Raw genomic sequence first — 23,342 nt, 5'->3', positions numbered from 1 at the left:
TCTTTTACCCGTTTTCTGACCGACGTTTTTATTGTCAAAAACAACTCCTATTGCCATAATGTTAGACGAGTCTTTTTCATACTGGAAATGTGATATGTTTCCCATAACTCCATTCACGAGTCCGTCTTCTACATTGCAATTTCTAGTAAGCATCACCCTTGCATTTACTGCCATAAGTATAGTACTGCAAAGATTATCTGTTTTTGAGCTTTTGAGTGGTTTCTCTCTCAAAATCAGTTTTCCAGTTGTTGTATTTTTCTGGAAATCTTTTGCATCAATCTCAACCAGATCTTCACAATTTTTTCGTAACATTGAGAGGTTGTAATTGTTAACTTCTTCATTTGTTGGGTAAACATGAAGAACATCCTGTGGTCCCTCTCTTATACAATCATGTATCATTGCTTGTGCTTCATTTGCTAACGGCTGATTCGCTTCTCGAATTCTAAGTGAGTTTAAAGCTGTCGCAAAAGGTATATCTTGCCTCTGCCTCATGATTTCATCAAGTTCAACGACTTTGAAGAAGTCTCTCCAGTAGTCAACAGGATATGAAGCATTTTCTTTGAAAAGCCTTTCATCCTTACGCTGTTTCACAGGAGGAAGTTGGTAAAAGTCACCTACAGCAATTACGCTTACACCACCAAATGGCTCTTTGCACTTCTTTATCTGAACAAGTCTTTCATGAACGTAATAAAGAAGTCTTTTGTATACCATTGAAACTTCGTCTATTACAAGAATCTGTAAGTCTTGCAGGTGCACTCTTATTTCACTCAGACTCTGCTCTTTAAGTGGTTGGTATGGTAACGGCAAGTACTTGGTTAGGGAGAATACGTGATGAATGGTATTTCCACCTATATTGAATGCAGCTGTTCCTGTGAAAGCCGTTAGAAGTACTGCTACACTATCAGGTGAGGACATAATTCGAGAAAATAATCGCGTTGCCTCATACTCTATAGCCTTGATGACATGACTCTTTCCAGTTCCTGCTCCCCCAGTTATGAAAACATGCAATGGATCTGGTTTCTCTGCAACAATTTTCCTTAAACACCAGTCACGTACATGGTAAAACACTTCCTTCTGTGTTTTATTCAGACTTTGCAAGACAGGTAAAATATCAGCCTTACATTGATTATTGTGCTGAATTTGAAAGAGTACATCAGAATTTGTTTCAGTTTGCATGTCAGGAATTGCTTCTGGAATATGATCATCTGAACTGGACATTTTATTTTTTTCTATCGAACATTCTTGTCTCATTAATTCTGACTCAGGACAAAGGCTAGCCCATGCATCTTCAGGTTCCCCTATGTTTTCAAACCTCTCCTGAGCTTCTGTAATCACATCCTCATTTTCTGCAAACTGTGCATGGTTAATGTCTACTATTGATTTGACAGACTGGATACTTCCTCCTTTTATTCGTATGTGACCAGTTTCGTAAAAAACTTCATATAAATCAAATCCAGGTGGTTTTAGCTGAGACTCATTCCAATATGGAAGAAATAGCTGCAAGAGAGACCTGTAATACTTCTCTGGTAATTTTTCAGCATTAAATCGTGCATATCTAATAACGGCAGGTTTTGTTCTTGTTCGTTTTTGAATATATCCCTTTGAATTTTGCAATTCAAATACATTCACATTGTCACATTTCGGAATCTGAGATTTTGCTAACACCCTATATACAGAACAAAATTCTGCTAAGCACATGCTATGAAAAAGTGGTTTGTTGGGACGGTTTTCATATCTTTCTATTATATTTGTCATCCAAATCTCATTTTCGTCTTCATCTTCGGTTTCATTTTCAAGAACGTCCCCTTTTTGTCTTTTAAGTTGAGAGAGAGGTTTACTTAAACGGGTTGGGTTTTCACCTACTGGCACAAATACGACTTTCCTAGAGCATTCTTTCATTTTTAAATTGCAAACTCTGTACACGGCTTCCTGTGAACTGACCTCCCTATGGTTTAAATAGGCCGACCCTATTCTCTTCAAAGTTTCACGGGCATCAAGATTTCCTTCTTCTGCCTCTACTTTCGTTTGCTTTAGTAACATCCCCATTTCCCTCTCAGACTTTGAAATGTATGAAATAATGTAAACAATACAACTGAATGGATCCAGTACAAATTGGATATCCATATTTGCATCCCAACATCTCAAAAGGCAAGGGTTGTATTGATTAGTCCACAGTTCACAAGGATTTCTTCTAAGAACAATAGACCTTTTCTTTGTTATCATGTTATGCGCTTCTTCATACTGTTCTTGAGACAAAGACAGATTGCTAAAAATTTCTTCTGAACTTTTTGATCCATTTGAATCATTTTGGACTTCTTCCCAAACGGCCGTTAAAATGTCTTTGGCAATGGATTTGTTCGATTTTGAATCTGTTTTCACATCATCATTCTCTGCATTGTCATCTTCACCTGGTGAACTTATAAATGTCCGTAGAGAGGGTGGTCTTGGAAAGTTAAATCTGCATTCAGTTCCTTTCTTTCTACAAGATTTTGAATGTTTTCTGCTATGTTGTTGTACTGCTAAAACAACATTTCTTAACTCCGGATCCTCACTCTCAGATGGCACTTTACAAGACACATACTTATCTATGAAATCGCACACAGCTTCCTTTCCGTGTTTATCAAGGTTAGGTGCATTTTCAACCCAATAGAGGCAATGCATATGAGGTGATCCTCTCTGTTGAAATTCAACTCTCTGGAAAAAATCTACGACTTTTCCAATTGGCTCAGATGGAGAAAATATAACATCTGTATGAAAGATGTGGAATCTGTGCTCAAACATCCTAGCAACAGTTACAGGATTCTTCCTTAATGTCTCATTCTTTTCAGACCAATCCAGCGTTTTAGGGTCTCTGTCATCATTCTGTTGTCTCAATATCGTTCCAACTGCATCATTCCATCTATGTTCAGCCGCAGAGAAAGAGCAAAACCAGGTTGGAATTCCTAACTGACGGAGCATTGCGAAAAGATCCTTTTGAGCAGATGACCAATATGCTGGTGTTCCACGTATTGGCTGCATAAACCTTAATGCTTCATCATTTCGTAACAGTCTTGAGAGAATTTCTGGATCTTGCACCATGCTTGAAGTAACCATCTTCTCATTTCCAATTTTTGAAACCGATTTCCGAACTGAAATCTGTGTTTTCTCTATGACTTGATTTAACTCTGACATAAACTGACTAAAAAATATGTAATTGCTATCTTTAGCAAATCTACCATCCGCATTCATTAGCCTGTTATTGAAGTACCTAGACAGTGTTATTCTGATTTGTCTGTCTTCATTCCAAGTAAATTTCCCATTCGGAAAATGATATGGAAATGCTTTAGCTTCATTTCCAGGTTCCTGTAGCATGCGTACTGGATTATTTCCTTCTCCTGGTGCAATGTTGTAAATGTCATCAAAATAATGGTCCAAAACATCCTGAGCAATGTCCACAGGTTGTAGGCAAGTATCAACTGCAATCTGCTGTTGTTCATCATTATCAGTGGTTGAATTCTCGTGATTTTCATTTGTTGTTTCTTCTTCTTCATTTGCGTCTTCATTCCAGTTTTTATTTATTTGAATATTTTTGTACCACTGATTATTTTGCTTTAAATACCACAAAGCTGCTGACACGTGGCTTGGATTTACAAATTGGTACTCAAAGTAACCCTTGTAGTTAAGCTTTCTTTTCAGTTTAACTCGCAATAGTTGATTCTCGCCATGGTTCAGTGGTAAACTTGAAGTTTTTTTCATGTCTGAAGGTACACAAACAACAGGCCCATGTATATTTCTTTGACCACCTTGGGGAAGAGCCATAACCTTCATAAAAGGTATGTGCAAAGCAATTAAATGTTGCTCTAAACTATTCATATTGGCCAATTCCTCTGGTATATCTTCAAGATGCATTTCATTCACTGCTGCCTCAGCAGGAATATTTCCACTCAGAATCTTTCTGTGACATGTATAACATATCCACAATGTGGACCTGGTACAACCTTCTGGACAAAATGCTTTGCATTTGTGCAAATATTTTTCTTGTAAGCACAAGTTTGACACGCTCCTTGCACGCTCATTGTTTATGTAAAGTTTTTGATCACATTTTTGAACCTGATTTACAAATAACAATCGATGGCAGCAACAGCATACATAATCAATGCCTTTGGCAGTCTTTTCTTTGAAGAGTTCCAACACTTTTTCTTCTGTTTCTAATTGTTTTTTCTTTGCTTGCCTCTGCTGATTCACACTTTCTTTCTTCAATATTTTCGCACCAGAACTGGAATTATATTTCTTCTTGCTATAAGCCTTTAAGTTTGACCTAAACTTGTCATCTGTGTTGTACTTTTTCGATTTGGAAGCAAGAACTTTTTCTCTAAAGTGTTTATCAGTTTTGTATCTCTTAGTATAGTCAACTTGTTCCCTGTATTTCGCATTAGTCTTGTACTTTTCTAGATTTCTCAATTTCATTTTTTCCCTATACATTTCATCAGCTTGGTATTTTTCTGTGCTTCTTTGTTTCACAATTTCTTTGTGTGCTTTATTTGTAGAATACTTTTTTATGCTGGCTTGCTTTGTCTTCGCTCTGATTTCCTCATTTCCTGCATACCTGGCTTGACTCTGAGACTTTGCTTTGCTTCGGTACAGAGCATCCTTTTCATATCTCATTTTACTCCTAGCTTTAACAGTAGATTGAAATTCATCATCCTCTTTGTACTTAATGTATGCAGCTTTCAATTTCTTGTTCCGAAATTCAGTATCTTCTTGATACTTTTTCCTCAGTGCTTGTTTACGGTTTTCCACAGTATTTTGTCTTTCCGTTATATTTTGAGATACACGTCTTGCTGCTTGCATTCGATGACGATTTTGAGATTTCTTTTCCTTATATTTTGGAGCATATGTGAACCCTTCACACAATTTATCAACATTTTCACCACAAACATCAAGTACTACATTATAATGATTCTGCCTCTGATGATTCAAGTAGATTGCACCACTTTTCCTTTCCATGTGTGGACTTTCTTTCTCAAGTGAAAACTTCAACCAATGATTCCTAGTATATGTAAAGATATCAATATTTATCATATGACATACAGCTAAAATTTCCAATTCAGTTGCCCACTTTCCATTTAACGACATTGACGACACAAAAAGATGTTCTTTCACAGTGTGCTCGCCGTTTCTTAAAAATGATTTGAATACATCTTCGTTTTCAAGCAGGTGTTTACACACTGCACTGCGAATAATGTAGTGGTAGTCCTCTGAATTTGTCAATGCAAAAGATATAGCTCTGAAAAAGCAATTGCCATCTTCAACTATTTCACGCTGTGAATTAGGTTGCTCGAGTTTCTTTTTAGAACTGTGATTTTCAGCTACAGAGCCACTGCAAATAAAAGGGATGTTTAAATTTTGGCATAATTCCCTTTTCATGACAGAGTCAAGAGGAACAAAATAGAATTGTTCATGTTCAACTGATACAAAATTCAATTCCTGAGATTCAGTGTCTGATTGAATGTCTTGTGATGTGCATGAATTTTCAGTAAATTCCTCAAGGTACTTCTCATCATTGTACTCTCTATTTTGTTTTGCATGAAACTTGGGATCCAAAATTGTATTTATTTTACAATGCACTCCGGTAACATTGCATTCAACATTCTTTGAATATCCCATAGAAATAGCAAGACACTGAATGTGAATATGTAATTCTGCCACATCTTGAAAAAGAACCCTTGTACTTTTCCCTGTTACACTTAACAATCCTTTTGAAGATCTAGAATGGGAATCAAATGTGAAAAAACCACCTCCTGATTTGCCAATCAAAAATGTATTTCCCCCAAAGCATACAAAACATCCATCAGTTTCTGCAAGAGCAATATACAATGCTTCGTTCAAGGAATATGAACCAAATTCCGCAAAGTTGAATCCATCACCAGCAAAGATAACAGTTGTTAATGTTTCATTTGCTCTGAATTCAAAAGATTGATCAAAACATTCAAAAAACTGAGGTAGTTCCTCTACGAGTAAGTACCTATCATTTATTGACGAGCTCATTTGCAGGTATGTGTACAATTCATCACCAGTAACTAAGATTTTATTCATATCCAATGTGTTCCAGTACTTACTGTTTTTCACTTTGTGATAGGATAGCCCTGCTAAGCAATTAGCAACACACTGAGTTCCTGCATTGTCTTGAAAGATTGGATCTCCCTGATGAAATGAACCCTGAACACAAAGCATGCTTTGAAGTTCAATCTTTTTCTTGTTCTCTTTCTCATGTGTATTCTTAATACCTGTGTTCTCTTGTCTGTTATGTACATGTATGTTACCATGTTTCTCATATGTATTGTTTTTGTTCTCTTCATTCTCATGTATGTTTTCTAGTCTCTTTTCTTCTATTTCAATTGAATAATCTAGTTTCTTTCTCTTTTGTTTCTCATTGTAACATTTCAGATTTCCATTTGAGACACGTGCAGATACTGTTTTAGTACTGTCTTTATAGCCCACATCTTTTAGTATCCTGCTGGTATCCTCCATCCCAGAGGATTCCAGCTGCGTCTGACCTGCTGGGCTAGGCTTAAAGCCATCATCATGCCCAGGTACCCTCGCTGGAGTACAAACCCACGTTGGGGAGTCAGGGGACAGTGCCTTGTCACCGTGATGGACAAACAGACGACTTCCCCGAGGAGATGACAACCTCGGGGCATTTGAGTGCATTTTCACTCGAGGTGAGGCCTGCACCCTGGCCAGGGGTTTTCCCTCAACAGGCGGCAACCCCATGGAGCCTTGCCCCGGAAAATTACCGGGAAGAGCTGATTCAGCTCTGTCCTCTGTCCCTAATGGAACAGCAGACTCTGCCATCTGATCATCTGGTGGCTGTGAGGACTGCGATTGCTGAAGCCTTTTCTGCCTCTTTCTCTCTCGATCTTTCTCACGTTGTTGTCTATTAACAACTCCCTTTCTCTTTCTCATCTGAAAACATAAATAAATTCAGTTTAATTAATTTATTTAACCTGTATCACAAGTTTGTAAAATTTAATGCTAATATATTGATGCAATAGGCCCCTGGATCACAACACTCCTTAGGCTCTGCTGTTTATCATCAGCTTTTACATTTGTATTTTTATTTGATAGGCCTGTGTAGGGACATGGTTGGTGGAGGAGAGCAGGGCTTAACCCCCCCCCCCCCACCACCACCACCACCACTACACACATTCTTTTGCAAACATAAACATAATATAGGGCCAAAATAAAATTATAGTTTGTTTGGAATTGCCTCCCTCCTAAATGGAATGTCCCCCTCCTGAAAAAACTTTATTGACCAAAAGTAGGAGGATTTTTTTTTTATTTAAATCAATTTTTTTTGTCCATTACATGTATCACATGCACCATACAAAACACTGAAATATAGTGTCAGATCTATGTACATTTAGGTTTTTTTTTGGTTGATGGTAGATACTTTTTTTTTAAAAGTCAGAAAATGTATTTAATGTTTACTGAGTTTTTTTTTTATCAAAAATTAAAAATTTATCTTCAATTAAAAAAAAAAATAATTTCCCTCCCTCCCTCCTGTGTCTGAAACCCTTTAGGCAGCAATTCCAAACAAACATTTTTTTAAGGATGCCCTAGGCATAGAACATTGAGATGTAGGTGTAGCCCCCCCCCCCTTTCCAAAGGGATGTTGAAGTTTAGGTCAGAGAATGATAAGTGGCGCTGTTTGGAGAGGATGTTGGTACTGAAAAATATTTGATTCTAAGCTTTATTATAATGCCTGATAAATGTCTGCTCACAAATTGATTGCACATTAATACATGGAATACCAATGCTGTTAGAATCTAGTTGCAAAAACAATAGTATATATTGTTTATCTTAATTAAACCTACATACAGCTTTAATCATGGTAGCATTGTTAAGGTGTTATCAACTGAAAATGCTCCACCAAAGGAATTTACAAAATTTCATTATTGTCAAATTAAATGCACCTTGAATTTAACACTAAAGTCTATGGGCAGCTCATGTATTTACCAGATATTGTAAAAAATAAAATTAATTTAAAAGAAGTGTAAATAAACTCACTCTTTATTAAATTATGAATTAAAATAAATTGTTTATCACAGAAATTTTGAAAATCAAACATTTTCTTCTTTCTTCTCTTAACATGCAAAATGACAGTCTCCTTACATATTATCGGTCTTGTGACTTTGGTTTATTTCACTTTTATCATTAAAATTATATAAAATCGTTCAAAATTCTTTCAATATAAATTGAATATCTTACTGTAGCTGCATATGAAACATTCTTATTTAACCCTTCCTCAACCTATGTGCCCGGCAGCAACAAAATTCAAAAAAGCCACTTTAAGCTTATAGTTCACATTCAAGGTCACAAGGTCATTAACCTTGATGTCATTTAATAGAACTGAATTTGTAGAGTATGCATACCAAACATGATCTCTTTATCTCTCATGGTTCATAAGTTATGGCAAAGTTTAAAGTTGAAAACAGACAGACAAACAGATAAATTGACAAACAGACAGACAAGAAAAGAGGCCCATTTGTCAAATTGATCAACTGAGTTAATTGGGTGATGCAGTTCTTTACCAGATTTCCCCTCTTGCTATACCTAGTGTGCCCCCCACCCCCTCCCCTTACATAATTTTAACAATTTAATATCTACACTACCCAAGAATTCTTCAACATAAGTTTCAGCTTTCCTGGTGCAGTGATACGTGATAAGATTTTAAAGATTTATTCTATAATTTTCTTTGTAAACTTTGGATTCCCTATTGTGGTATAAATATGAGCAAGTTATGGCTCTGCTGTTCTTGAGAAGAAGATTTTTGAAGAATTTTCCAATATATTTCTATATAAAACTTTGGTTGGCCATTGTGGCCCCGCCCTATCCCCGGGGGGTCATGATTTGAACAAACTTGAATCTACACTACCTGGGGATGCTTCCATATAAATATGAGCAATTATGGCTTTACTGTTCTTGAGAAGAATATTTTTGAAGAATTTTCCTATACATTTTTATATAAAACTTTGGTCGGCCATTGTGGCCCCGCCCTACCCCCGGGGGACATGATTTGAACAAATTAAAATCTACACTCCCTAAGGATGTTCCCCCATAAGTTTTATCTTTCCTGGCACAGTGGTTCTTGAGAAGAAGATTTTTTAAAACGTACCACCAAATTTTTACTAATTATCAATTATCTCCCCTTGAATGAGGGCGTGGCTCCTCATTAGAACAAACTTGAATCCCCTTCACCCAAGGATGCTTTGTGGCAAGTTTGGTTGAAATTGGCCCAGAGGTTCTTGAAAAGAAGAAGAAAATGTGAAAAGTTTACAGACAGACGGACAGCTAGACAGCTGGACAGACTGCTAGGCAGACAGATGGATCGATGGACGGACACAACAAAACATTTATACCCCCGAAACATCGTTTACAGGGGCATAAAAATATAAGCAAAATTTTGTGTTAATAGATAAAACAATCCAGACACATATTTAAGCTCTACAGGAAAGTACAGGATTTCTATATTAATTACTGGCATACATAAAAAAAAATTATTTTATTTTATTTTGTCATTTCTATTTAATATCAGTCAAAAAGTATTACATCAATATTTGCCTCAAATATTTTGAGTTTAAAGCTTAACACTACTCGTAAATAGGCATAGTCGGCCATATTTCCCGTTCTTCAACGCTCTCCCTACAACTCATATATAAAGAGCAGATCGCTACTTAGTTCAATGTATTTTGTTGTAGAGGTCCGACGAGTGTAGACGTACACCTTACACTGCGTGCTAGACAATGTCGATGAAATTATCAAATTTTACGTATATTTTCTAAAACAGGACAAAAGTATCATGAAAAATACAGGTTAAAACATTATTTACAAACGAAAAATGCACATAAAAACTAGAAATAAACGCAAAAAATCTAAGACCTCGAAAGGAGTACTACATGTCGGCCACGAGTTTCGAGTGTGCAATCGGGTGTAACGAAAGCGAACGGTTTATATACCCGTCTGACAGTGCCTATTTATGAGAAGTGTTCAGCTTTAATATCATAGTTATGTATCCTTAACCATGTGTCAACTCCAAGTTTATATGAACATTCTATTTTAAAGTGCTATAATTTTTATGAAATTTCTGAAATGAACTAGTGGCCCATGAACAGTTTAAAAACAAGGTTAAGAATTAAACATGAGGCCCAGGGGCCACAGTGCTCACCTGAGCAGTTCGGCTAGGAAAAGGCACATATCAGGTTAGAACTAAAAGTTTACTGAGGTGGAGGGGCTTGAATTTTAACCCCCCAGAGGATCATGATTTGAATGAACTTTAAAGATTTTAAAAGGTTTCCCTTTCTATTCCTATGTAAGACTTTGGTCAGCCATTTTGGCCCCACCCTATCCCCAGGGATCATGTTTTTAACAAATTTGAATCTACACTACATGAGGATGATTCCACTTGAGTTTCATCTTTCCTGGCTAAGTGGTTCTTGAGAAAATTTTTGAAGATTTTTCCTATATATTCCTATGTAAAATTTTGATCTGCCATTTTGGCCCCACTGTACCCCTGGGGGGCATGATTGCACATGAGTTTCATCTTTCCTGGCCCAGTTGTTCGTGAGAAGATTTTTAAAGATTTTCCCAACATATTCCAATGTAAAACTTTGATTAGCCATTTTGGCCCCACCATATCCCTGGGGGTCATGATTTGAAGTTCTACACTACCTGAGGATGATTCCACATGCGTTTCATCTTTCTTGGCCCAGTGGTTCTTGAGAAGAAGATTTTTAAAGATTTTTCCTATATACTCAAATGTAAAACTTTGATCGTCCATTTTGGCCCCATCCTATCCCCCGAGGTCATGATTTGAACAAACTTGAATCTACACTACCTGAGGATGCTTCCAGATAAATATGATCATTCATGCCTTTGCTATTCTTGAGAAGAAGAGTTTTAAAGAATTTCCCTATACATTTCTATGTAAAACTTTGATCAGCTATTGTGGCCCTGCCCTACCCCCGGGGGTTATGATTTGAACAAACATGAATCTAAACTACCTGGGGTTGCTTCCCTATAAGTTTCAAGTATCCTGGCCCAGTGGTTCTTAAGAAGAAGATTTTTAAAACATACCACCAAATTTTCATTATTTCTGAATTATCTCCCCTTGAATATGGGTGTGGCCCTTCCTTTGAACAAACTTGAATCCCCTTCACCTAAGGATACTTTGTGCCAAGTTTGGTTGAAAAAGGCCCAGTAATTCTTGAGAAGAAGAAGATGAAAATGTAAAAAAGTTTACAACAACGACAGACGACGGACAAATTTTGATCAGAAAAGCTTACTTGAGCCTTCGGCTCAGGTGAGCTAATAAAAAATAGAATTTGACAGAGTAAAATATTTCTCACATGTTTGTCGGCTGTTCTTAAGAAAACTGTAGTTGTGTATTGAACAGAATGTTATATTAAAAGGAGAATAGCCAATAAACATGTGCTCATACTTAATTTAACAAAAAACAAATTCAAAACAAAGTTCTCGCTTCCATTGAAATGTCTTCGATTGACCTGTTAAATATTACAATTCGTCACGTGATGTCCACCTGCGAGTGTACTCGTGAAAAGTTACATTGTATATTTCAACCTGACCTCGATATTAATCATGTCTTTGAGCGTGTTTTGTTGCCGTTTTCAGAATTTAGCAAAGTAGATATTGTTTTAAATTTGCGTGTCATCACATTTTAAAAATAATTTCATATTGACATCGCTGTAATATGCTAAACTCGTATTCGAATTTTTGGAAAGAGAGAGGGATAGAGAGACACCGATCGATAGCCCCGCCTCCTATAAATATTGATTGTGTGACTTAAAAACCACTCCGGGTACATGTCGAATTCCAGAAGACGACACTCATGTATCGTTGCTTCAATTTTGATACACGACAACAAGGCATTGTTTTTGCACAAATGTTTCACCTAATATAACCAAGTATATGTTGCTCTTTCCATTGCTCATAATTTATTTTGGATTCACTTCATTTACAGATTGTTAGAGAAGTCGCAAAAAGATCCAAAATAGGGCGTTAAGTCCACCCATTCTTTATATCAGCGTTTGTATTGCCTCAAAGGTGATTGCGCAAATGTACTTTATTCTAACATGTAAATTTAATTAAACGGTGATGAAGCAGCATTTCTGGTTGAACACCGTAGCAAAAGCTCTGTGAGCAATGAGCCCGGCTAAAAAAGCAAAAATCATTAGAGAAGTTTACGTGGGATGGGGGGGGAGGCTTAAATTTTAAACTACCTGACGATGCTTCCACATCAATATCACAAATGGCTATGCTATTGTTGAGCAGATGTTTTTTTTTCCTATTTATACTTTTGACCCTTCCCATTGCAGCCAAGCCCTACCCCTCGGGGTCCTCATGTGAATCATTATGATTTTGTACTTCCTGAGGATGCCTCCATATCAATATGATTAAACAAGGCTTTTCTGTTCTTGGGCAAAAAATTTTTCCTTGAACATGTTGATATTTTTAAATAAAATTTTGATCCCCAATTGTAGCACATCCTACCCAATTCCCCTCCCCCCCCCCCACTCCTCCAGTCATGACTTTAAAAAATTTCTGATTTATTCATTTCTATGTAAAACTTTGATCGTCCACTGTGGCCCTGATCTACACCTGAGGTCCTGATTAGAACAAACTCAAATTTACACTATTGTGAGGATGTTTTTAAATAAGTTTCATCTTTCGTGGGCCAGTGGTTATTGAATGAAAATTTTTCCTACATATTCCTATGTAAATCTTTGATCATCAGTTGTGGCCCAATCCTACCCCTGGGAGTCATGATTTTATCAAAATTGAATCTACAGGATGTTTTTGTATAAGTTTCTTAATTCCTGACCCAGTGATTCTTAAGAAGAAGATTTTTTCCTATATACACTGTATTCTTATGTAAAACTTTGATCAAAAAATGTGGCCCTGCCCTACCCCTGGGGGTCATAATTTGACAAACTTGAATTTACACTTATTGAGGATGTTATCATTTAAGTTTCATCATTGCTGGCCCAGTGCATTTTAAGAAGAAGATTTTTAAAGATGCCATTAATTTTTCACCATTTTTTTTAAATTATCTCCCTTTCAATTTAACAAACTTGAATCCCCTTCACCACAAGATACTTTGTGGCAAGTTTGGTTGAAATTGGTTTTTGAGAAGTCGAAAATGTAAAAAGTTGACTGACAGATGGACATAATATGATCAGAAAAGCTCACTTGAGTTTTGGGCTCTGGTGAACGAAGAACTATTAATCTAGCAAGAAAAAAACCCCCGATAAATCAGAATTGCTATGTTTTTAAAGATGACTTGGATTATGCTTGCTATCAACTGATTTTCAATCATAATCAATGACCGGAACACCACTATCAATCATGGCTCTGCTGTTCTTGAGAAGAACATTTTAAAACAGATTTTTTCTCTTTTGCACTTATTTCGTATCTACTATTTTAAAAAAAAAAAAACCTAACTCAATTTCAGGTACCCCGACTTCAAGATTGTATTTTGTTAATACAATGTACATGTATATCAATCATTAATCTACTTATGACATTGTTCCCTTCAAGAGACTTTTTCTTGTCAATTAAATCATATCAGACATCTCTGGTCGAGCCTCTTTCAATATTGTAAACTTATCATTTATTCGTTAAACATTTTAAGACTTTTATTGGGATACAAATTTCTGGTTGAGTTTACAAATGAAACATAAAACCAGAGACCTCATAATGAAATACATGTACTTGGAAGCCATCTGGTTTTATCATACTCCCAACTGGAGTAGAAACCCAAAAGAAGTCTTAAAATGTGCCAAGGTAATTTTCCAGAAATATATATATAGACAACAAAACACGAAATTCTAGTTTACTTGTATTTTCAGATTATAAAACAAAATTAGCATCACACAGTTTATCTACGGTACAACATGTATTCCTAAATACCTGATCATGAAGTGGAGCAAGCGTTTTCCAGTAAAAAAAAAAAAAAAAAAAAAAAAATTGGTTGCCAATGCTCATTAATGCTAGAAATGAAATATAGATACTAAATGGCATTTGTGTTTCAGTATTGCTTAAAACTTATGTATGAGTATCAACAAAATGTCTGACAATTTTTATATTATAATAATTGAACAAGTGAATTTAGCCTAGGACATTGGCCAGTGTTAAACCAGACACTTCTTTCCTGCACAGAAGTACTATTAAACAAGATGTGTTTGTGAAACACTATGCGCCCGGCACCACAAAGTTAAAAAACATATTTTTAGCATATAGGTCACAGTCAAGGTCACAAGGTCATTGATCTTGGTGTCATTTGAAAGAACTTAATTAGTGGAGTATGCATACTAAATATGAAGTCTCTATCTTTCTTTGTTCAAAAGTTATGATGAAGGTTCAAAAAAGCTATTTTTAGCATATAGGTCACACTCAAGGTCACAAGGTCATTGACCTTGATGTCATTTGAAAGAGCTTCATTAGTGGAGTATTCGTAGCAAATATGAAGTCTCTATCATTTATTATTCAAAAGTTATAGCGAAGGTTAAAGTTTGCAGAAAAAAACTATTTTTAGCATATAGGTCACAGTCAAGGTCACAAGGTCATTGACCTTGATGTCATTTGAAAGAACTTAATTAATGGCGTATGCATACCAAATATGAAGTCTCAACCATTCATGGTTCAAAAGTTATAGCGAAGGTTAAAGTTTGCAGACAGATAAACAGACAAACAGACAGACAGGACAAAAACAATATACGCCTCAGATCTTCGATCCGGGTGCATAAAAATGAGAAAAGTTGTGTAAGTAATACTTATTGTATATTAATAATGTTGTATCCTGATTTATTTGGACGAAGGGCTGTGACAAGTGCAAGGCACAAGTCTCCGCCCTTCATCCAAATAAATCAAGTTATGTACACCATAATAAACATTCAGTAATATTTTTTGTATCATGGCCAATCAAATGTCCTGTCTCATTTTTTCATGCATGATATTTAATTATGTAACCAGGGTTATGTATTACTTTTAATGCTTATATTTACTTGCGCTGCACATATGTGAGAATGTGGTATGAAAGACTGTGTGACTGAGGCAGTTGTTATTTTTAGACACTAGAAGGACAGTCACATGACTTTATTCTATTCAATGAATTCCCACTTGCACGAACTAATATCGGGCATTTTGAGCCTAGCCGTTGAACTGGTTAGAAGTACATAACTTATCAATAACAAATAGTAATATTTGTAAATTCCTGTGTGTGTGCCGGTAAGAATTTATTCTTAAGTAAAGTCTATTACCGGGGTATGTTTTAATTATCTGTCTAAATGTCTGTCTATGTGTCATCTATATGTTGTGTGTAATTGTAATATTTAAGGTTTTTCTGAGGTTTTATTTAATTAGGTCTAATAAATGATTGAACCTGAACCAGATCTGATGATATGTATATGGTCTGATGTTCTACCACTGGTTACAAATAGCGCCCGTGTAGGGACTAATAAAAAATGTAGTTTTTGTAAGGTGACCGCATGGTTAATCTCTCCTTCCTGCCAGTATTTTTAATATAAACATTTTACATGTGTGTGTTCATGAGATAAAACATATTGCAGCATCCCAGCTTAATAAAAACACAAATTGTTAATGAAATTCATATGAAATTCTTTTAATATGAATGAAGACAAAAATCGAAGTTGAAGAACAGAAATTTAGGTGTTTTTCGAAAATCAAGAAGTCAAGAAAAAAATACTCATTGATCATTTGACAAATTCGAGACTGTCGTATTCACGAAAATGCTGTCAGGGCCAATCTGTGGAAGAAGTACAGCTGCACTTCAAACTAGTTAAGCAAAGAACACAGCAAAGATGGTACATTTTAATTCTGCTAAAGCATTATATTACAATAGGTGTGATAATTTTATCCATTTTTGTGTGGAATTCATGTCAAGAACTTGATTTCTTCTTGAGGTAAATGGAATATTTGTAGATTTCCATAAAAGCATTTCATAAATCACTAATTTGGGATACGCACTGTAACTTGTGTGAAAGACATTTAGTTCATATGCAGAAATTTTCCCTTTGTATGTAACAAATTTCATTTCATTCTGTAATTCTGATTCAATATACATAATAATTTTAAATGATGAAATGGCCTTAGTGTTCAATAATTTACATACACGGCACAGATTTGCTGGCTCTGCACATCAGTGAATCTCCAGTTCTTGTACACTTTACTTCAAAGGAAAAACACAGCCATGATACAAACAATGTTTATGAATTATCATAATTTTATTACTTGCACTTGTGAGCGCTACATGTAGCAACAATGTTAGTTCTTATATCTGGAATATGCATGCTCCACTTCACGGATGTGCATTCTGGGAAATAGTCACGTGGCAGGGGATACTTTCATACTAATGACCCCTTCAATTTTTTTTAAACTGATCAAGATAGCCCCTGTTTGATTAGCCTTCATTTTAAACACAGCTGAGTACTTGCAATGCATTGCGACTCATTCATAGTGGGTAAAGTAAACATATAGCTAATTTTCATGCAAATTTATTCTGACGTCAGAAAATCTAGTGGTCTTGACCTGTTAAAGAGTTCAACAAATTAGATTAATTTATCACCAACCTTCCTTTCTGTGCTTAAAAATTGCTACGGTGCTAGCTCCCTTTTTTTCTTAAATGCTTTGACACAGAGATGGCATTTAAACCATGCATGTTCTAAGAAACGATTTTTAAAAGAATGTGTACCATGAAATCTTGGTATGATTTATTAACCTTGAAAGTTTTGATGTACACCGATGACGTAATGTCCAATCGTATAGAACATCCAGTAATTAGGCCCCAATAATTTAACTTGCACACCCAACAGCATACCACGGGACTAATATAATCTTAAAAATATATGTATTAACGAAAAAAAGAAAAAACATCAAGCTAATTAAAAGAAAACGACCATATCTTTACTCATTTACTTTACTGCACAGTTTCGTCCTTCCATTTAGTTCCAAAATGGCGCGCTTAAAATTGTGAAGAAAACAAACCCCAAGCACCTTCATTTGGTACTGTTTACTTACATTGTCTGAACACCAGTGTCGATGTGCTCTATCTTTAGTATTTTCTTCTAACTTCTTGATAATTTTACTGCGCAATCGCTTCACACTCTTTTGACATTTATCTACGATGTAAACATACTGCCACTGTTTTCAACTTGGGTCTTCGTTCTATAAATAGATCATGATCTCCGTGATCGGGACGCTTAGGAGGGGTCTCGTTCTGATGACCTTTTAGACCCCAATAGTTTCGTTTCTACCACAAAACTGCATAATTGCTGATAAATTCTTAAAAGTGTATGAACCATTTTTCATGATTTAGAACAATTAATTTTTTTTTTAAATACAAAATACAAATATTTATTGGCACAAACACAATTACAATAATTGGCAAACGCACATCATCAATTGTTCATTATATTTAAGAGGGAGTCTATGAGAAAACCATGCAGAGAGCTATTCATGTTAGGTTCTCAATTTCACTTCCCATTATTATATTTATTCATTTCAAACTATTGTAAGACTTTTCTGTAAATTTGGTCAAAATCTGCTGATTAGCATAGTGTACATGAGCACTATCTATGTTTGTCATTGGCAAATGGTCATAATGTTATAAAACACATGAAAAATACCAGTTACCTTTACAGCTTTACTTTATTACAAACAAATTTCTGGGAAAAGATTTGGTGTATTTTATACACATATGAACAGTGTTAATCCTTTCCATTATAAAACTTTTAAATTAATTCAACTTTCAGCGGGAGACAACTCCAATTATCTCAAGATGTTCTAAAAATAGATTTTTCTTGCCTTAATTCTAAGAGCCATAAAACCTGATACACACCAAAGGGAGAAATTTTTTTTTTGTTCCTTGAAAGGTCATTAAATAGTGTTTTTACCAAAAATTGGAATTTTTCGGATTATTAAATATAACAAAGTTATGATAAAAACAAACTATTACCAATTTTTAAATCAACAAGGCCAATTTCGGCCCATATTAGACCTAGTTCTTTAATGTTTCAAATCTAAATATTTATTACATATTTTGTAAAATGAACATACCCGGTAATAATCTACACCTAGTACAATAAATATTAATTTTGCCTCATTTACAACAATCTGAAAAGATTACACTAATACATGTATACCATTCTTACAATTATTTTCAAACCTCAAAGGGTTTGGAGGGAGTTAACTTCATTAATATTTTTAAAGATGATTCAATAAAAATAAGATGTGTTTGTGAAACACTATACGCCCTTTGGCAAATAATATCTGAAAAGTTATTTTTAATGTTTAGGTCAAAGTCAAGGTTACAAGGTCAAAAGTTATGGCAAAGGTTAAAGTTGACAACAGAAAAAACAGATAATCAGACAAACAGAAAAACAGACAAAAAGGACAAAAAATATACTGGTATGACCCTTATCTATGGATCCAGGTGCATATAAAGTATTCCATTACAATATAATGTAAACATCTGTATTTAAATATATACTTTGAATATCAAATATCTTCAGTAAATATAGTTGAAGGAGAGTATGATGATTGATAAAGAAATGAGCTCCACAGATATGTATGTTTGGAACTTTGGAAGACATCGGGTTGAAATGTACTTATAAGACCACATTTAATAATTTTAAACTTCTAATAATCCTTTGAAGCATAAGGCCACAATTGCTAAAAAATTAAAACAAGAATTGTTGCAATTTTCATACCATAAAACTACTTGTATTGTCTCTGTCCTCTAAGACAACATGATTTGAATGTGAATGGATTTACTTAACCACAATGCAATAAATTCAAGTACAGGTAATATTATATGTAATATAACTGCAAATCTATAAAATTGTACTGGAAGGTTTATAGAAAAAGAAAAAAAAACATTCAAAATTCTACAATAACATTCTGAAAAATTATTTTACCCCAGTACATGTATCATGTTTGAAAACAAATAAAAAAAAATTCCGAAAAGGTGTACTTTCATTCTATCATGTTCTATTGAAAAATACACTACAGTATATCAATGAAATAACATCTCAACAAAATGATATAATTTGTTGAAACCCTCGAAGTTGATCAATTCCCACTTTAATAAATGTCAATGAATTAAATGTAATTATATGAGGGATACACATCTGAGTAAAGGTATTATTTATCTAAACAATATAAGTACATGTAAAACTACGGTACAAAGATATTGAACTTAATGAGTTTCAGTCACAGCCATTTATTCTGTAAGTTCATTGGCTATTGCTTGGACACTGTCAAACTGTTCGGCTGCCTGAAGTTTCTTCAGCAGGATTAGCATTGTTGTTAGCATCTGAAATTGTAGAAAATTCTTCTTATGATGTATTTAAACTTTATATAAAATTATTAGTAATCATAAAAAGAGAGGCTTATTTGCCACATTGCTCACCTTTGGCCAGGAACTTCAGCCATGATGCTGTTCTTAACCAGATCTCCCCCCTTGCAAATTTATATTGTGCACCCCTACCCCAACCCCACCCCCCTCATGGGTCACGAATTGTAAAATTTATAATCTACACATGACAGACAAATTTTAATAGAAAAATGTCACCTGAAAAACTCAGGTGACTTAAAGATACAAGTTTTTTCTAATTAATGATTTTGCATAGTCTGAAAGTTTAATGAAACCATTCATAAACATCATACCATTGACTTCAGTGCAATCTCTAAGATTAAGTGGAGGTATTGAGGCACTGGTTGAATAGGTCTGCTGCTCAACTCTGTCTAAGTAAAAAGAAAATATATATATGGAAATAACAAACAGTATTCAAGTTCAAAAAATACAAATCTGGTGCAGGGCAGATATGGACCTGTATATATAAGGGACAAATCCAATATCTATAAGTGTCTTGTTTGGCGTGCATAATTTGGTCAATTTACCAACTCCAACGAACAAAAAAAAAAAAAAAGAAAAATAAGAGGCTCACGGCCCAAATTGCTCACCTGAGAGGCTTTGACCATTCTGTTCTTAGTTCACCAGATTTCCCCCTTGTAATACATATTGTGACCCTCCCAACCCACTGATCACAATTAGACAAATTTGAAATCTACACTAACCCAGGATGATTTCAAACAAGTTTCATCTTTTCTGGCCCAGTGGTTCTTGAGAAGAAGATTTTTAAAGATTTTTCCTTTATATTTCTATGTAAAACTTTGATTCCCAATTGTGGCTCCACCTAACCCCCTGGGGTCATTTTTTGAATAATTTAGCTCTTCCTACTGTCTGACTAAACATGGTCTGATTTATACTTACATTTCAATCTGAGCCAAAATGTTGTATATATATCAAGGTAGTAACCATTTAATTTTTTTATCCTGCAACATTATTTTACATATGACCTCCAAATTGAGATTCACTCAATTGCTCTCAGCACATATTTTTGGTACTAACTAAAATGCTACATGCTATAACACTGCAAAATAATTATATGATGTCACAATGCTTTTAAAATAGAGGAATAAATGATAAATGTCCTACGGACCCAGTTTAACGATAGAATTTGTTCCCTGTATTTGTAATGTAGCAAAAGAAACAGGGGCGATAACTCGTAGTCAGTGCATTTACCACTGTTTACTATGAACAATCTAGAGAGTTCCGATTGTAAACATGGCAGAAAAACATTGACAAAATTTATTGGATTTTTGCCTTTATATGGATTATTTTTGGGGATAAATATACAATCTCAAAAAGGTTTGTTTTGATTAATTTAGAAGTTATTTCCTGTGCAAATACTTTTTTATTCTTCAAAATCATTTCGGAGTGGATCAGCTCCGATTTGCTACATTGCAAGTATATGGGACATATTCTAACTGTGGTGAGGGCTTGTTCCGAGACACAGTAAGATTATTCTAACTACATGTAGCACAATAACTCTCCGGGATTGTCATTAATATGTATTTTTTCGGAGAGTTATAGATCTGTTGCAGTTAAACCTATTGTTAAGTCATTTTGTTGCCATACTACATAAGTAGCAAGTTTAGGAATCATATATATTCAAAACTTGTGTAGGAAAAAAATCAAGTTTAAGTATAATAATTCAAGGATATTATTTCATAACTTGGTCAGTTTGACAAAATTGTTATTACCTTCATCTATTGGTACTGATACGTGTAGCTGTAGACGTTGCGCAACCAAAGTTCCCAGCTTAAAACTGGTGTGATGCCTCAGTCTGGTTTCGTTTTAGATAAACCATGAAAGGGATGTACACAAGATCTCTTGCTCCGTTTCCAGTACAGACCAAGCGCGCATCTGAATCTTTGGCAAATTTTCTTGTTTAGCTGTGCTAATGTGATTACATCGATACCCACTCTGGATAGAATTAGATAACTTTCGGGCAGATCTATACCCTTAGAGTTAAGAGTCCAAATATCTGAGGTGGTGAAAGGTTTGTTGAACACAGCCGTTCAAATAATATATCGCCGTTTCTTCACAATCTTCACCAAAATCACACATACCCGACGACATCGCTGCCATTTTCCCTCCATGTAAATAATGACTTTTTTACTCTTCATGCACTGAAGAGTTCGAAAAGATCGATAATTCGGTAAAAAATAAAGAGATTCAAAAGTGTATATCTCGCGATTCATTGTAAATCCAAGAAATTCCTCGAAAGATGTTGTGTAAAATAACTAATTAAATCAGATAGATAATTATAAACAAAAGTTCACCCGTTGTATCAAACACAGTACTGCGTTTCTCATAGAGATATAAAAAGTCAAGTGATTTTTCTCTTATAAAACCTTTTGAATTTCCCAAATTAATAAGATCTGGTAAACAAAATTCAACCATAAACAAAAAGTTATACTTATTAATTCAACATAAAACACAAAAATTTTCAAAATCATTGTTTCATTTTATTTTTTTAAAGGGCCTATAAAAGTGCTATTTTTCCTTGAAAATTCAGCCCACCAGTGGGCTATAAATAGATTCGGGGCTATCTCGATTAGGAGGACACCTTTATTGAAATTTTTTTCACAATAGTTATATAGGTTCATTCTCTTCAAAATTATGTATTTAAAATCATCTTTTTAAAATGTGACTTGTGTAACAAATTTTTAATTTTGCATGATTTTCTCGTAGACTCGCTCTTAAACAATAATCTGGTATAGAATGTAAGGCTATATATAATCATAGCTAAATTGTACATCATTTGTAAAATAATTATGTTAAGCAGTCATTTCTAGATGTAATACATTTTTTAATAAATGAGTTTGTTATTTTCAGTACTTCTGGACAATGGCTATTAAAGCAAAGTTTAGCTTTTTGAGTATTAGACATTTTTAATATTTTATCATGGAAAAAATTCATCAAATTCTTTTCAAAAGTTGACCTATGATTATTGTATTTATGGCAGATGAAAAGAAAATGAAATTCATCTTCCACTTCCCCTGTGTTACATATATTACAAATTCTTTTATCTGTAGGTATAGAAAAATGTCTTCCTTTTTCTATTGCGAGGTTATGAGCACTAAGTCTCAATCTGCTAATAATTGATCTGTCTGTTTTCTTTTTTAATATATAAACAGGCGTATACACATTAAAAAAAATACAAAAAGTTTGACTATGCTGTCGATTCTGAAATAAACAATTGAAATTAAGTTGGTAAAATTAAGTTTAGCAATCAATAATCATAAGTTTGTTATATTCAGTAGCTGCATGTACAAGTATATGTATTCACTGGACTGAGAGAATGGAATCAATGACCAGAACTCCGGTATTCTTTTTCCCAGAAAGTAGCCCTGGACATAGGTTTATTCCTATCTACATGTATAACCTGCTACCGATCTTTAATCACGCAACAAAATGTTGTAAAGTTGTAACTTTGTTTTTGTAAATTATCCAGTAAGTGGTTGTTTTTGTAAATTAGATTCATCTTTAAGAACAATGTTTGGTCATTGACCACTAATTACATGTAAGTGGACGCGATAGATAAGTGCAAGTCAGCAAGCAATCGACGGAATGGTTGGTTGCGTAAATGTAAACAAAACCCGTAGTGACTACTCAGTAGCCGTTTTGGATGAAGATTACGTGTATCAAACTTCATATTTTAAACAAAGATTGGTAAATGTGATCTCAAATATTCGATTATCATAAATAATCATTAATTGTTGTGTTTCCACAATAGTTTAATTTTAATACGCTGATTTTTACTGCAAGTTATTTACAACCGTGGATACGGGGCAGCGGTTCCCACGCGGTGGATCGCTTTAGATGTCCTCGGCAGCGGATGATCGAAGATGATTAC

The 23,342-nt window shown here is 34.6% G+C and overlaps 1 protein-coding gene and 1 long non-coding RNA gene across 2 annotated transcripts in view; both read right to left on the bottom strand.

Annotated features, from left to right (window-relative positions):
- The window catches only part of LOC134258663 (tRNA (guanine-N(7)-)-methyltransferase non-catalytic subunit wdr4-like), a 78,754-nt gene that overhangs the window by 30,091 nt on the left and 25,321 nt on the right, over positions 1 to 23,342 (bottom strand). The window lies entirely within an intron of this gene.
- On the bottom strand, positions 17,980 to 21,569 carry LOC134258659 (uncharacterized). Its single transcript, XR_009990200.1, has 3 exons — positions 21,184 to 21,569; positions 19,744 to 19,821; positions 17,980 to 19,390 (listed from the first exon to the last, which is right to left on the bottom strand). It is a non-coding gene; the product is annotated as an uncharacterized LOC134258659 (long non-coding RNA).

The sequence above is a fragment of the Saccostrea cucullata genome, unplaced genomic scaffold (assembly GCF_032062105.1).
Source record: "Saccostrea cucullata isolate Sc308-1 unplaced genomic scaffold, CSIRO_AGI_Scuc_v1 ctg487, whole genome shotgun sequence".
NCBI lineage: Eukaryota > Metazoa > Mollusca > Bivalvia > Ostreida > Ostreidae > Saccostrea > Saccostrea cuccullata.
Note: the sequence above shows the minus strand (reverse complement) of the source record. Positions and strands in the feature narration are given on the sequence as shown.